This window comes from Symphalangus syndactylus, chromosome 9, assembly GCF_028878055.3.
Source record: "Symphalangus syndactylus isolate Jambi chromosome 9, NHGRI_mSymSyn1-v2.1_pri, whole genome shotgun sequence".
In the NCBI taxonomy this organism is placed as follows: domain Eukaryota; kingdom Metazoa; phylum Chordata; class Mammalia; order Primates; family Hylobatidae; genus Symphalangus; species Symphalangus syndactylus.
In genome coordinates, this window is record NC_072431.2 from 133,162,733 (window position 1) to 133,178,385 (window position 15,653).

At 43.1% G+C, this 15,653-nt stretch overlaps 1 protein-coding gene across 2 annotated transcripts in view; it reads left to right on the plus strand.

Moving 5' to 3' along the window:
• GLDC (glycine decarboxylase) overlaps positions 1-15,653 on the plus strand; it is a 112,310-nt gene that overhangs the window by 62,369 nt on the left and 34,288 nt on the right. The window lies entirely within an intron of this gene.

Genomic DNA, 15,653 nt, shown 5'->3' on the forward strand with positions numbered 1-15,653 from the left:
CCGGAAAGCACAGTGAAGTACAGAGGTGAGACAGGGAAGTGAGGAAAGCTGGAAAAGGTTGTATTCGTGACCAGGTTATCACCATCACTGTGTGGGGTTCTAGAGCTCAGTCCCACTGGGGGCACTGTGGGAGACTGGATGGAACATGCCTCCGATTTGTCCCAATGAAGAGCTGAGGAAGCCAGAGTATTGACCAACTGCTCCTTCCTTGCCCAGAAAGGACTGAGAAGCTGGAGTTAGCAAGAGTTGTTCTTCGTTTGTTGAGGGCCTCTCCCCGGGGGCCTTAACCCCTCAATACTTGAGGCTTGGTAGTTATGGGCTGTCTGTCTTTCAACCAAGAACGTGCCTGGCAGAGAACATCCTCAGGTGGAGAGACACAGATGCTTGAGTTCAGATATGGTCATTTCATATAGGAGCTGTCCACAGAAGCTGGAAGTGAGCTTCAGGATGAAACAAAGACCTGTGAGCAGGACAATGATCCTGTCTGCTACAGGTTGCCTATAGTAGGCATGGCCTTTGGCAAATGGATAATAAGTATTATATAACTAGATTAAGGAAGGAGAAGAGATGCCAGTGCCTTTCATGGGAAGATGGCAGCCTGCATGGGTCCTGAATGGAGAAGTGGACTGACAGGCAGGTAGGATCAGGAAGTGTTATGGAGCAAATGGGCTTGCTGCCTGATGTGCACAGAAGCCAATAACTACACTTGATCTTAGCCAAAAGGCCGAGAAGCGATAGAAGCCAATAACTATGGCACCAGCTTTTGAGAAAGAAGGGCTTTATTTATTGCAAAACCAGCCCGCAAGGAGATAGGAGTCAGCTGAAATTTCTCTCCCCGATTTGGGGTCTGGGGCAAGTTTTAAGGGATCAGAAGGCAGGGAAAGGGACTTGGGAATGCTGGCTTGGCAAGGTCTAATTAGAGGGCTTCAGATTTGACAGCTTACAATAAGTATGCTGAGCCCTACATCTTCCAGGTCAGTAGACCCCTCACTTCTGAAGAAATTCTGGTATGCAGGGTCTGATTCTCTTCCAGTCTTGTTGGTTCCGAGGTGAGGAATCCCTGGTTCTGGGTGTTGTTAGAAGTCAAAGCTTTTTCTATTGCACATGCCCAGGCTACATGACTTACAACTCTGGACTCTGTTATAAGGTAACTCAACATTTTGTTATCAACAGAATAGGCCCAGTGTGGGCTGGTCCTGAGATTGTAGAAGCAGAGAGCCTGCAGGAGTCAAGGAGCCCTAGGGTGAGGGTAAGAGTTCTTTGGGGCCTGAAGAGAACTTGGCTTATGGAGATCCACAATCCCTGAGAGGAAAGGCAGTTGCCTGAAAGAATTTTCCTGGGTCGAAGGTCTCTCTGGTCCTCAGGGTGCTTCAGGGGAAATGAAGAGTGGGGCCAGGTCTTCCGTAGTTTTGAGACTGTGTGGATTCTAGCCTTTGTAGGTGTTGATTCTCCCAGTGATGCTCCCACTGCACCCAACAGAGGACTGACAGCTTGCAGACTGGTTCTGCTGCTGAAGATGTTGCAACAACCTGAACTCAGCCCTAAGGGTGAATGGAGGCATAGCCAGCAAAGGGAAAATAGCTGCGCACCTCACTGGACCCAGCAACAGAGAGGAAGCACAGGGAGAGTGCTCAGAACAGGTTGCCCAGGCACCTAGCATTATAGGCACTGGCGTGAGACAAAGTCAACTAGTTATAGCAATACAACTTTGATCTCAGAGCTGGCTGACGTTCAGTATTAAGTAAAAACGCCATTCTGGAACTAAAACCATGAGTTTTAATTTTGAACAACCAGGACTGGGCACGGTGGCTCACAATACCAGCACTTTGGGAGGCTGAGATAGGAGGATCACATAAGGCCAGGAGTTTGAGACCAGCCTGGGTGACATAGTAAGACCCCATCTACAAAAAAAATAATAAAAATATCAAATAAATAATCAGGATGGAATACTCTTGAAAACAAAATTAGTGACTTGGAAAGTTACTTGGAGGAAATATTCCAAAACAAAAACCCAAAATAATACAGATTAAGGCTGTGAGGGAAAAGTTAAGGAACTCAGAAGACAGATTCAGAAGACTCAGCATTTGGGGATGAGAACATGGAAGAGTTAATTAATATTCATCTGAGGAAGTGAGAAAAAAAAATCATATAACCAAAATGATGGTAAAAAAAGAAATGATTAAAGATAAAAGCTAGAATGAATGACCTAGAAGATAAAATAGTCACAAGGATTAATAAACACAAAAACTGATTATTTGAAAGATCCAGTGAAATCAGTTAACTCTTTTCTTGCCTAAGGAAAAAAATATATATACAAATAAGAAATGAGAAAGAACATACCCAGATATAGATAAAATCAAAAGAATTATAAAAGAATAGCATATGCTACCCTGCATCAACAAATTTAAAAACATAGAGAAATAAATGATTTCTTAACAAACATTTAGGAACATAAGGGCATGTTGAAAACAGATTAACAGAGGCTGATCACATGGAGTGAAACTAGAAATAACAGAAAGATGAGCAAAATTCACAAATATGTGGAAATTAAATAACACCCTCACAAATAACCAGTGGAACGAAGAGGAATCACAAGGAAAACTAGGAGGTACTTTGAAGCCAGGTGCAGTAGCTCATGCTTGTAATTGCAGCACTTTGGGAGGCTGAGGCAGGAGGATCACTTGAGCCTAGGAGTTCAAGACTAGCCTGGGCAAGATAGCAAGGCCTCATCTCTCCAAAAAAATTAGCCTAGGATGGTGGCAAGCACCTGTGGTCCCCGCTACTCCGGGGGCTGAGGTGGGAGGATCACTTGAGTTCAGGAGGTTGAGGCTGCAGTGAGCCATGATCACGCCACTGCACTCCAGCCTAGACAACAGAGTGAGACTCTGTTTCTAAGAGAAAAAAAAAAGTGAGGAAGTACTTTCCAATGAATTAAAATGAAGATACAGCATATCAAACATCATGGGCTGTAGCTAAAACAGTGCTAACAGGGAAGTTTATAGCTGTAAATAACTACATTAAAAAAGAAGAAAGAGCTGGGTGCCGTGGTTCATGCCTGTAATCCCAACACTTTGGGAGTCTGAGGTGGGAGGATCACTTGAGCCCAGGAGTTCAAGACCAGCCTCGGCAACCTAATGGGACCCTGTTTATACAAATTAAAAAATTAGGCCGGGCGCGGTGGCTCACGCTTGTAATCCCAGCACTTTGGGAGGCCGAGGTGGGTGGATCATGAGGTCAGGAGATCGAGACCACGGTGAAACCCCGTCTCTACTAAAAATACAAAAAAATTAGCCGGGCGTGGTGGCAGGCGCCTGTAGTCCCAGCTACTCGGAGAGGCTGAGGCAGGAGAATGGCGTGAACCCGGGAGGCGGAGCTTGCGGTGAGCCGAGATTGCGCCACTGCACTCCAGCCTGGGCGACAGAGCGAGACTCCGTCTCAAAAAATAAATAAATAAATAAATAAATAAAATTAGCCAGGCATTGTGGCATGCATCTGTGGTCCCAGCTGCTTGGGAGGCTGAAGTGGGAGGATCACTTACACCCAGAGGTCTAGGCTGCAGTGAGCCATGTTCACAGCATTGCACCCCAGCCTGTGACACAGCAAGATCCTGTCTTGAAAAAAAAGAAGCCTGGAGCAGATAGTGAGACTTAGTCTCTACAAAAAGTTAAAAAAGTAGCTGGGCACAGTGGCGTGTTTCTGTAGTCCCAGGTACTCGACAGGCCGAGGCCAGAGGATTGCTTGAGCCCAGGAGGTTGAGGCTGCAGTGAACTGTGATGGTGCCACTGCACTTCAGCCTGGTTGACCCTGTTTTAAAAAAAGAAAAAAGAAGAAAGATCTTAAACCAACCTAATCTTCCACCCTAAAACAACAGAGAAAGCAGTAAATTAAGCTCAAAGCAAGCAGAAGGAAGGAAAGAATCAGGATTCAAGCAAAAAAAATCAATAACATAGAGATGGGGAGCAGGAGAGGAGGGGAATTATAAGAAAATAAAATAGGCCGGGCGCGGTGGCTCACGCTTGTAATCCCAGCACTTTGGGAGGCCGAGGCGGGCGGATCACGAGGTCAGGAGATCGAGACCACGGTGAAACCCCGTCTCTACTGAAAACACACACAAAAAAAATTAGCCGGGCGTGGTGGCGGGCGCCTGTAGTCCCAGCTACTCGGAGAGGCTGAGGCAGGAGAATGGCGTGAACCCGGGAGGCGGAGCTTGCAGTGAGCCGAGATTGCGCCACTGCACTCCAGCCTGGGTGACAGAGCGAGACTCCGTCTCAAAAAAAAAAAAAAGAAAAGAAAATATAGTGAAATAAAATAAAATTTAGAACAACAGATGTTACCTGCGTAAAACTGCATATGTGTGTGTGTGTGCACAGGGGCATAGGTGTAAAGATGTATGAAAGGATAGGACTCAAACAGTTGTCTCTAGGTGGTAGAATATCAGGTGATTTTACTTTTTGTCCTTATGTTTTTAGATTATTTAAAATTTTTAAAGCCTTGATCATATGTTATGTAGTCAATTCAAAAAAGAGACACTTTTATGGTGGAGAACATGCATATTGTGAAACAACTAAATGCATAGTAAGTTGGTTATAGGCTCATTTGCACCTGGTTCTCCTGATCGCAGAGGGTTTCTCCATCAGCTGATGGATATGGGACAAAGTTGGCTTTGAAGCTTGCCCTGGGGCTGGAGGCAAAACATACCACCTCCATCTGCCTTAGCAACACCTCCATCCTAATAAATACAGTGAGGAAGTCTCCCAAGGCTCCCAGTACAAACTCTGCAGAATAGGATAATATTTAACATCAAGTGGACTCAGAATACAACTCTTTGGTTCTCAAATGACCAAGTAGCAGAATGAAATGTAACTTTCAGGCTTGCATCTGGATTTCTCTGTGTGTGGCCCTGCTGGCTCAGCCTCATCCTTGCTGCTGCGCCTTTCGATGCTGTCTTCTCATCCAGGGCATTTCTGTGTTATGCGCACAGAAGGCTTTTGTTCTTTCTGCACTCATTCCCTGCCCACATATATGCTGCAGCAGGGACCTCTTCGGTGAATTTTCTTTCTAAGAGAGAATTCATCAGCTCAAGGGAAAGGTTAAGATCTAGAAAATGTGAGGTTTTTGAAGGCTCTGTTATGTGGCTTCCTACCAAGTCATGCTGTAGGTTTTTCTCCTAGCAACAGAAAAGTGAATGAGATTTAATTCAGGAATAGACAGTAATAAGGATCATAAAAAGGTTTTATAAGTGCTATAGATTGAATGTTTGCATTCTGTCAAAATTCACCTATTGAAATCCTAACTCCAGGCCAGACGCGGTGGCTTATGCCTGTAATCCCAGCGCTTTGGGAGGCTGAGGCAGGCGGATCACCTGAGGTCAGAAGTTTGAGACCAGCCTGGCCAATGTAGTGAAACTCCATCTCTGCTGCAAATACAAAAATTAGCCAGGTGTGGTGGCAGGTGCCTGTAATCCCAGCTACTCGGGAGGCTGAGGCAGGACAATTGCTTGAACCTGGGAGGCAGAGGGTGCAGTGAGCCAAGATCACACCACTGCACTCCAGCCTGGGCGACAAGAACGAAACCCCATCTCAAAAAAAAAAAAAAAAAAAGAAGAAAAAAATAAATTCTAACTCCAAGGTGATGGCATTAGGAGGTGGGAGCTTTGGCAGGTAATTAGGTCATGAGGGTTGTACGCTCCTGAATGGGATTAGTGCCATTATTTTAAGTAAGACCCCAGAGAGCTCCTTACCCCTTCCACCATGTGAGGACACAGCAAGACCCCAGCCATCTATGAACCAGGAAGTCCACCCTCACTAGACGCTAATGTCTGCTGGCTTCTAGGATCTTGGACATCTCAGCCTCTAGAACAATGGGAAATAGCTTTCTGTTGTTTATAAGCCCCCCGGTTTTTGGCATTTTGTTATAGCACCTGGATGGATTAAGACAATAACCATAAATTTTGTCAAGAAAACTTTGCTTGATGTAGCCAAGCCTTTACTGGTCTTCCTAGTTCCTTAGGACATTTTGACCCCAAGGGTGTTTGAAGGGCCTGAAAGAAAAAATGTCAAGAAGCTTATCCCTGTTTTCTTGTATTTATTTGTTCAACCCATAAACCCCGGGGAGGGTTTCCAGCTTGGTGTAGAAAACAGCCAAATAATATTTAATTACCTTTTCATTTCCCACTGAGCCCAGCGGGGCTTGCTTCAGCTTTTTCTCCATAACACTTTGCCACTCTTAAAATCCTTCAGCAGCTCATAAGTACATTCTAAGAATTGCTGGTTTAGAATTATGATGTGATGTTTAAGGCAGACAGAAAGAGTAATTAACACGTCCCATGGATATGTAAAGTGAAAGACAAGTTGAAATTATTATTAGCTCACTTGGCTTAAAAAATTGAGGAAGTTGTTTTGTCCTTAAAAACTGCAAACTGATTGTGAATGTAGACGGAGCTGGTCACTGCTTTTCTCAGAATCTCCTTCATGGGAAGATTCTTAAATTGAGGTGTGAACAGGATTCTCAATGGCTGTCAGAATTAATTGTGCATGAGAATCACCTGGAGGACTTGTGCAATTACTAAGCCTCACCCTACAGTTTCTGATTCAGTAAGTCTGGAGTAGAGCCCCAGAATTTGCATTTTTAACAAATTCCCAGGTGATGCTGAGGCTGCTTGTTTGGCTGCCAGCCTGTGAAAACCACTAGGTTTACCAGAGGTTCTTGGACCTGGCTGCATGTTCGAATTATCTGGGGAGACTTTGAAGAACGCAGATGCCCTACCTACTGCACAAACCAATTACATCAGAGTCTTCACTGAGGGTGGAGCCCATATGGGAGAGTTTTGGGGGGTTTTTTTGCATCTTTTGAGACGAAGTCTCACTCTGTCGCCCAGGCTGGAGTGCAGTGGCATGATCTCGGTTCACTGCAACCTCTGACTCCTGGATTCAAGCAATTTTCCTGCCTCAGCCTCCCAAGTAGTTAACTGGCACTACAGGTGCCCGCCACCACACCGGCTAAGAAGTGGGAGAGTTTTTAAGCAAAAAACTCTCTAATTCTAATGTGCATCACCGGGTTGGAGAGCAATTTGGCCTGGAGGAACACCAAAGAGAGAGGTTTAGCAAGATGGATGTGGTTACCATGTGCATATCATAAATAATTTAGTGCAGGGAGGGTCAAAAGCCCGCTATTTGCCGTCTCCCTCTCCTCCCTTCCTGAGCTCATGGTTGACGTCGTTGATCATTTCTGGTAAGTTTTCCACCGAGCCTAGTGCAGCTTCAGAAACAGAGTGCTCTGGGGGCCAAATATGAGAGACATGTAAGCCCTCTCTGATTTCCCAAAGAAACATTCAGAATGCCAGGAAGAAGAGAAAGCAGGGTGAGGGATGAGGAGAGCCGTCTTTGGGGAAATGTAAAGCAGTGAGAAGGAGCTCCTCTCTCCCAATTTACTTAACTCTCAAGAGTGTATTTTGATTTTTGAAGTTTGTTAGACTTTAGGGCAGTGGTTCTAACACTGGACTGCACCCCAGAATTTCTGATTCAGTATTCCTGGAGTGGAGCTTACGAATTTGCATTTCTTTTTTTTTCTTTTCTTTTCCTTTTTTTTTTTTTTTTTTTGAGACGGAGTCTTGCTGTGTCGCCCAGGCTGGAGTGCAGTGGCATAATCTCAGCTCACTGCAACCTCCACCTCCCAGGTTCAAGCCATCCTTCTGCCTCGGCCTCCCAAGTAGCTGGAATTACAGGGGCCCACCACCACTCCCAGCTAATTTTTGAATTTTAGTAGAGACGGGGTTTCACTGTGTTGGCCAGGCTGGTCTTGAACTCCTGACCTCAGGTGATCTGCCTCCCAAAGTGCTGGCCTGAATTTGCATTTCTAACAAGTTCCCAGGTGATGTCGATGCTCTCTATTGTATGGGGACTAGACTGAGCGTGAGAACCACTGCTCTGAGGCGCTCTTCTGATACCAGCTGATTTGTCTACGTTTTTTGACTAGATAGCAAAGGTTAATTATGGAACTAAACTTATGTCAAATTGATACAGATCGCTAAGAACATTACAGAATGACGTGTTGAGGGGTTTTGATTTTAAACCTATAGAGATAGAGACCTGGGTAACGTTAGGGTACTTGAGACATGCGATACATGGAGTTTCAGTGGTTAAAATCATACCGTTTGCAAGGTATTTGTACTGTTAAATTGTTAGTCACCTATTTTTTCCACCTGGAAGATAGGACTCTGCACCCATTTTTCCCTTATTTTCTTTAGAGTGGTCCTCTGAAGATGCCATGAACTGAAGTGGGTCATTTTGACAGTTGTTGTTAGGATCATTTTACTGCCATCATTTTTACCCTATCAGTTTCTCAGCTGATGTTTCACTTGCATCATTTTTGTTTCTCAAAGTAAAGGAGAGTTTGGATGAGGGGAGTCTGACATCAAAGATGTCCAACACCAAACCCTTACGTATCACAAGCAACTGTGAAGTATTTCCTTCTGGGGGATGACACCGGGCAGGAGGGATGGGGGTTGCTTTTTTCTTCTTCTTGTTTTGCTTTGTAACCCTTCTGCACTGATGATGGATCTTTTTTTTTTAAATCACATACATGTATTCTTTTATTTGTTTATTTTTTAAGATAGAGTCTTGCTCTGTTGCCCAGGTTGGAGTACAGTGGCACGATCTCAGCTTACTGCAGTGTCTGCCTGCCGGGCTCAAGCGATTCTTGTGTCTCAGCTTCCTGAGCAGCTGGGATTACAGGTGTGTGCCACCACACCCAGCTAATTTTTGTATTTTTATTAGAGACAGGGTTTCTGCATGTTGGCCAGGCTGATCTTGAACTCCTGACCTCAGGTGATCCACTTGCCTCCACCTGCCTCAGCCTCCCAAAGTGCTGGGATTACAGCGATTCTTGTGTCTCAGCTTCCCGAGTAGCTGGGATTACAGGTGTGAGCCACCATGCCCAGCCCACATAAATGTATTCTATTATAAAGATTTTAAGTTCACCTGTGAAATAGGTAGCATTATGTCCACGTCACAGATGAGATCCAGAGGAATAATTTGCTTGGAGCCAAACAGCTTTGAAAAGGGCAGCAAATAAAAAACAACTTTGATATTAGAGGCGAGAGAAACTCGCGGGTGGCTGCAGGAAATATCTGTTTGTGAGATCTGCCTGGGAATGAGTGACTGTAACATGATCTTGTTGTAGGAAACATTTAACAGTATGTGCCACCTAAGGGCTCCTGTTTGCAAACAACAGAAAATGGCTTGCGTTAACTTCAGCAGGAAAATAATTTACAGGGAAGTTATTGGGCAGTTCACAGAGTTGATGGGAAAGCCGGAGAATTAGACTTCAGCAGTGAGCAAGACCCAAGAAAGGCTGGCAGCAAAAAAGAAAATGGAGTCTCACCATGGGAAGAGTCACCATCCTCACTGTGGAAAATATTTAACTGTCCCATTCCTTCGGTCCGTCCATCCAGATTCATAATGTCCTGGCTGGAGTATTGCACAGGCTGTTTCGCACCTCCATGTCTTATTAGTGTTTAGTGACTGGGAATGTCTAATCGTTCTTGTTTCATAGGGGAGTGTAGGACCCTGTCTCTCCCATAGACTCACACAGAAGAGGGAATTCCCCCAGAGAGTAAAGCCACTGAAAGGCTCTGCATTCCCACACACACCTCTAAACTCAGCACCAATGAAAACCCAGTGGATTTTCAGCATCCTAATGTAACCCTCCTTCGTACTTCTAAGCACATTGACAGCATGTCCACGTGTCATTTTCCCAGCATCATTTCCTGAATTGCATTTGTCCTTACTGTTCGTTGGCTATGGTAGTTTGCAGATACTTTCTCCCATTCTGTAGCTTGTCCTTGTATCGCTAATGGGAGCAAAAGTTTTTAATTATGATGGGGTTCAATTTATCAATTTTTTTTTTTTTCTTTTTTTATCAATTTTTTTTTCTTTTATGAATTGTGCTTTGGGTTTCAAATCTACCCTAGATCCCAACAATTTTTATTCTGTTTTTTGTTTTTCCCAGAAATTTCATAGTTTTATGTTTTACATTTAAGTCCATGATCCATTTACAGGTGATTTTTATATAAGCTGTGAGACTTAGATTGTGCCTATGGATGTCTAAGTGTTTCAGTTCCATTTATTGAAAAGGCGATCTTTCCTCCATTGAATTACTTTTGCAACTTTGTCAAAAATAGTTGGGTGTATTTGTGTGGATCTATTTCTGGATTCTGTATTCTATTCCATTGATCTATGTGTGATCTATGTGTACATAGGCTTGATTATTGTAGCTATATATGATAGTCCCCACTTATTTGCAGTTTCGGTTACCCATGGTCAACTGGCTCAAAAATATTAAATGGAAAATTCGAGAAATAAGCAATTCATCCTAAGTTTTAAATTGTGCACCATTCTGAATAGTGTGATGAAACCTTGCAGCGTCTTGTTCCATCCCACCTGTGATGTGAATCAGCCCTTTGTCCAGCATATCCACTGTGTATATGCTACCCACCCATCAGTCACTTAGTAGCTGCCTTGGTTATCAGATCAACTGCTATGTTATCACAGTGCTTGTTTTCAAGGAACCCTTATTTTATTTAGTAGTGTACCCAAAGCACAAGAGTAGTGATACTGATATAGTGTTATAATTGTTCTGTTTATTCTTAGTTATTGTTGTTAATCTCTAACTGTGCCTAATTTATAAGTTAGATTTTATCATAGGTATGTATGTATAGGAAAAATCATAGTATACCTGGGATTGGGTGCCATCCATGGTTTCAGGCACCCACTGGGTGTCCTGGAAGATATTGCCTGCAGATAAGAGGCGGCTACTGTTAATAAGCCTTGCCATCAGATAAACTGATTTGTGTCAGTTTCTTTTTTTTTTTTTTAAAAAGTAGCTATTCCAGTTACTTTGCCTTTACATATGTATTTTAGAATAATCTTGCTTATGTCTACAAGAAAATCATTATTTTTGGGGAGGATGATGTATATTTTAGCTTCTAAATGTTACATTTTGTACAAAGGGCTGTATGCTAGATGCTATAGATATCATAGGTAGTTGAAGGGAACAAATTCACCTCATATTTAAACTTAGAATTTATCACTCATAAAATAAATATTTTTCATGAAAAATTATCATTTTAAATGTAATAAAATATTTTTTAAAAAACATACCCTGCGAAACTTTTGTTTTTTTTTTTTTGAGACAGAGTTTTGCTCTTGTTGCCCAGGCTGGAGTGCAGTGGTGCGATCTCAGCTCACTGGAACCTCCACCTGCTTGGTTCAAGTGATTCTCTTGTCTCACCCTCCTGAGTAGCTAGGATTACAGGCACCTGCCACCACGCTCAGCTAATTTTTGTATGTTTAGTAGAGATGAGGTTTTGCCACGTTGGCCAGGTTGGTCTCGAACTCCTGACCTCAGGTGATCTGCCCGCCTCGGCCTCCCAAAGTGCTGGGATTACAGGCATGAGCCACCATGCCCGGTCAAGTAACTTCTTAAGAAGTTCAAATATAAGAAGTAAAATAGGTCCACTGCTTATAAATAACTTCAATGGGAACTTCACTGAAATCACACACTAAAGGCGGCCATCTGTGCACAAACTATAATGGTGTGTTAAAAACCATAAAATGATTTTCAGAATGTTTAGGGAAAATTAAAACAAAAATAGATATGGTCAGTCTAGAAATTTGGTAATTCAAAAATATATAAATCTTAATTTCTTGGTACTATAATTTTTAAAACTTTAGAATCCACAGCGTGGTCTTTTCTTATGGCACATTTTTAACATCTTTTGACTTGTATAAAAATACAACATTCTATTTGAGAACACAAATACTGTTTTCTCCATATAATTACAATGTGATTCAACGGGAGTTTTGGTGACTGCTGGTGTTCACCATAAATTATTACTTTAGTGCATTCTGCAATCTTGCAAAATGGGTTTCATGTTACCTTTTGCATATATAAAAAGCATGCAGCTACAGTGACCCATCTCCAAATATTCCAAAGCAGTCACCATCTGAGAAGTTGTTTATGGTGTCTGTAAAGTTAGCCACGATGTTCCCCCCTGCCCCCATGAGACTGAGTCTCAGTCTGTCACCCAGGCTGGAGTGCAGTGGCGTGATCTTGGATCACTGCAGCCTCCACCTCCTTGCTTTAAGTGATTCTCCTGCCTCAGCCTCCCAAGTAGCTGGGATTACAGATGCACACCACCACACCTGGCTAATTTTTGTATTTTTAGTAGAGACAGGGTTTTGCCATGTTGGCCAGGCTGGTCTTGATCTTCTAACCGCAGGTAATCCGCTCGCCTCGGCCTCCCAACATGTTGTGGTTACAGGCATGCAGGCATGAGCCACTGTGCCTGGCCTGCAACATCCGTTTCTTTTTGTTTGTTTGTTTGTTTGTTTTTGAGATGGAGTCTCACTCTGTCGCCAGGCTAGACTGCAGTGGTGCAATCTTGGCTTGCTGTAACCTCCAGCTCCTGGGTTCAAGCGATTCTCCCGCCTCAGCTCCCTGAGTAGCTGGGACTACAGGTGCCTGCCACCACGCCCAGCTAATTTTTGTACTTTTAGTAGAGACGGGGTTTCACCATATTATCCAGGCTGGTCTCGAACTCCTGACCTTGTGATCCACCCACCTCGGCCTCCCAAAGTGCTGGGATTACAGGCGTGAGCCACCATGTCCGGCCACGACATCCATTTCTAATTATCAATATGTTTGGCTAGGGTTCTTAGTAAAGGGAAAGATAAATTAATTTTTAAAATTCTTAAAATTTGTTTTTTCTTTGAACTCCTGTTCTAACCTTGGCAAAAGAACTTTTAGCTCTTCTGAACTATCACCCTCACCCTATCTCTGCCATGTCATCTACAAATTCTTTTTTTTTTTTTTTTAAGTTAACATTGAGTATTTCTCCTGAACTTGCACACCTATGATGATACACTGATACTGAAAGGGCCTGGGTTATAGTCATCACAATACTGTTGAATTCCATCAACTCCAACTATTTTCACCTTGTGGGTTCTTATACCTGTTTTTCAGTTGTTCTACTTTTTCTAGTCTATTGAATTTCTTTTGGATTCTTTGTAGAATGAATCTGAGTTTTGGAAGAAGTTGTCTGCTCAATTTCCCCATTCTGCATTAAACAGCAGCTCCTTAATCAGCCTGAGTAAATGCCATACACTGGAGGGTCTTGTTTTTCTTTTCTTCTTTTTTTTCTTGAGGTGGAGTCTCACTCTGTGGCCCAGGCTGGAGTGCGATGGCGTGATCTCGGATCACTGCAACCTCTGCCTCCCAGGTTCAAGCGATTCTCCCACTTCAGCCTCCCAAGTAGTCTGGATTACAGGCATGCACCACCATGCCTGGCTAATTTTTTGTATGTTTAGTAGAAACGGGGTTTCACCGTGTTGGCCAGGCTGGTCTCGAACTCCTGACCTCAGGTGATCTGCCCACCTTGGCTTCCCAAAGTGTTGGGATTACCAGTGTGAGCCACCATGCCTGGCATGGAGGACCTCGTTTTTCTAAGACAGTTTAAGCTGTGCTCACATAAACTTGGTGTTTCTGAGACTCCCCGTTCACTGGCCAGCCCTGCAGCTCCAGACCATTCACTACTTCATTTTAAACAGATGTCAGAAAAGCACTGACCTAGCCTCTCCTCCATATATAATAGTTTGCTGATGGTTGTTTAGTCTGGGTTATGTAGATAGCAATTATTTTTCATAAGACTTTTCTACCAACAGGTGGCACTAACAATTTGTTTTAATAATACCCCAGTAGTAATCCTTGTGTCACATTTGAGTATATCATTTGCACTTTTTGAGTTGAAACATAGCTGATTTTATAGATGTTTAAGGCCAAAGAGAGAGAGAGAGAGAGAGAAATCCAGCATTTCTGATCAAGTCTTTAGCATGTTGCCTTTCTCCTACACTATTGGCTCATAGCCAGTAATCTGCCTCTTCCTTCATTCCTAGTCTACACCTTGATTGCCCTTTCAAGAAAGTCAGATGAATAGAATTCATGAGAAAAACATAGGGGTAAATATAAAATGTTTTTCTTGAGGTTCTTTACCGTAGGGGAAAGGATGACATTCATATTGATTGCCTGTGCTGGAGGAATTCAATTTTTAAAATATTTACTAAATACTTATTGGAGAACTACTACATGCAGAGTACTTCAATCTATCAAATATTCTTTATGTCAGTGTTCTTGGAATAGAGAATACAATTGTGAACAAGGTTGACAAGATTTTTGCCTTCAGGGAAGGCCTCTCTGAGGAAGTGACAAAGAGCTGGATTGGTGGCTTTGGGGAAGGCTTTGCAGAGAGTTGTAGCCAGTCGAAGAATGGGCAGGATTTGGCTGAGAAGCATTTGACCTCGATGATCTCATCACATCTGCACTGCGTGATGGGTACCATTGCTATCCCCATTTTACACATCTCTCAGGCACATAGGCACAGGGAGATGAAGTTACTAGTGATGTGAGTGGTTTCCTGAGGCATGGCATATTCATTTTCTTGTCCTCAAAATAAAAAAACCTCAAATAGGCTAGGACTTGTTTTTCAGAAGCCAGGAAAACAGAAGAGCAGTCTTTGCCTTTCTTCTTGGAAGAGAGCGGAGAGAGCTGCAGCTGACTCAGTGCGGGTGATGAGGAACGGGGTGACTCAGGTCTTGTAAGACAGGCTTTCTTTCTTCTTTTCTTTCTTTCTTTTTTTTTATTTTTTATTTTAGCTAAACCCCCCAGTTCTATCAATCAGACAAGAATTCTGCTATGAAAGAAAATCAGCATTTGCTCCCACAACTCTCCGTCCTTGGAGAGCTCAGTGTGCTCAGAAGAGCAGCACTGCTTGCAAAGGGAGCCTGTAGCTCTGGGAGGCAGGCTGACTCCACACCGAAGTCTTCATCTCTCACTGTTGGCCATTTGGCATGCAGCACTCTGACCTCAGTTTCTTTGTGTGCAAAATGGGGGTGATAGCATGGAGAACATATATATTTTTTAAAATTCTCACCTATTTTCTGTGGGTAACATTTAAAAAAGTTATTGTATTTTTAAATTTTCATTTGTTTAAAGTTTAAATTTTTCTTTTTTTAGTATTTAATTTTTGCCTTCAGCTTCTGCAGACATACATATTTTGAATGGGACTGATACATCTATTACTCATTTCCCTTCCCTTCCTGCACGGGGTACTGGGAACATTAAATAACAGTCTACGATTGAGTCAGCATTGCTCACTGGAATGTTAGTCATTGCATATGTCCTGAAAGTGGCGCCTTCCAGGACCGTTGAGGTGAGGATGGCCAGCCCCTAACAGCCATCTGCATCCGGGGCCTGGGAGAGCCGAACCTGAGACTGCCAGGAATGGTGTCACATTAAAAGTGCCTCATTCTTTTGGGGCTAATCAGGCTCTTGACTCGATATTTGGTGACACTAAGACATTATAAAGAGTGATGATTGGTTTTCACCTCATAGGTGTGCCTTCCTTGAACCTTGTTAAGATGTTGACACATTACCCATTTAAAGGGGGAAAGAAAAGGGAAAAAAAGGAAAAAATTGAAGTTCATTGTTCTAGGTGTGACAATTGTGTTTGTAGTTATTTATTTATTTTTTGAGACAGGATCTCATTCTGTCACCCAGGTTGGAGTGCAGTGGCGCCATCTCGGCTTACTGCAGTCTCC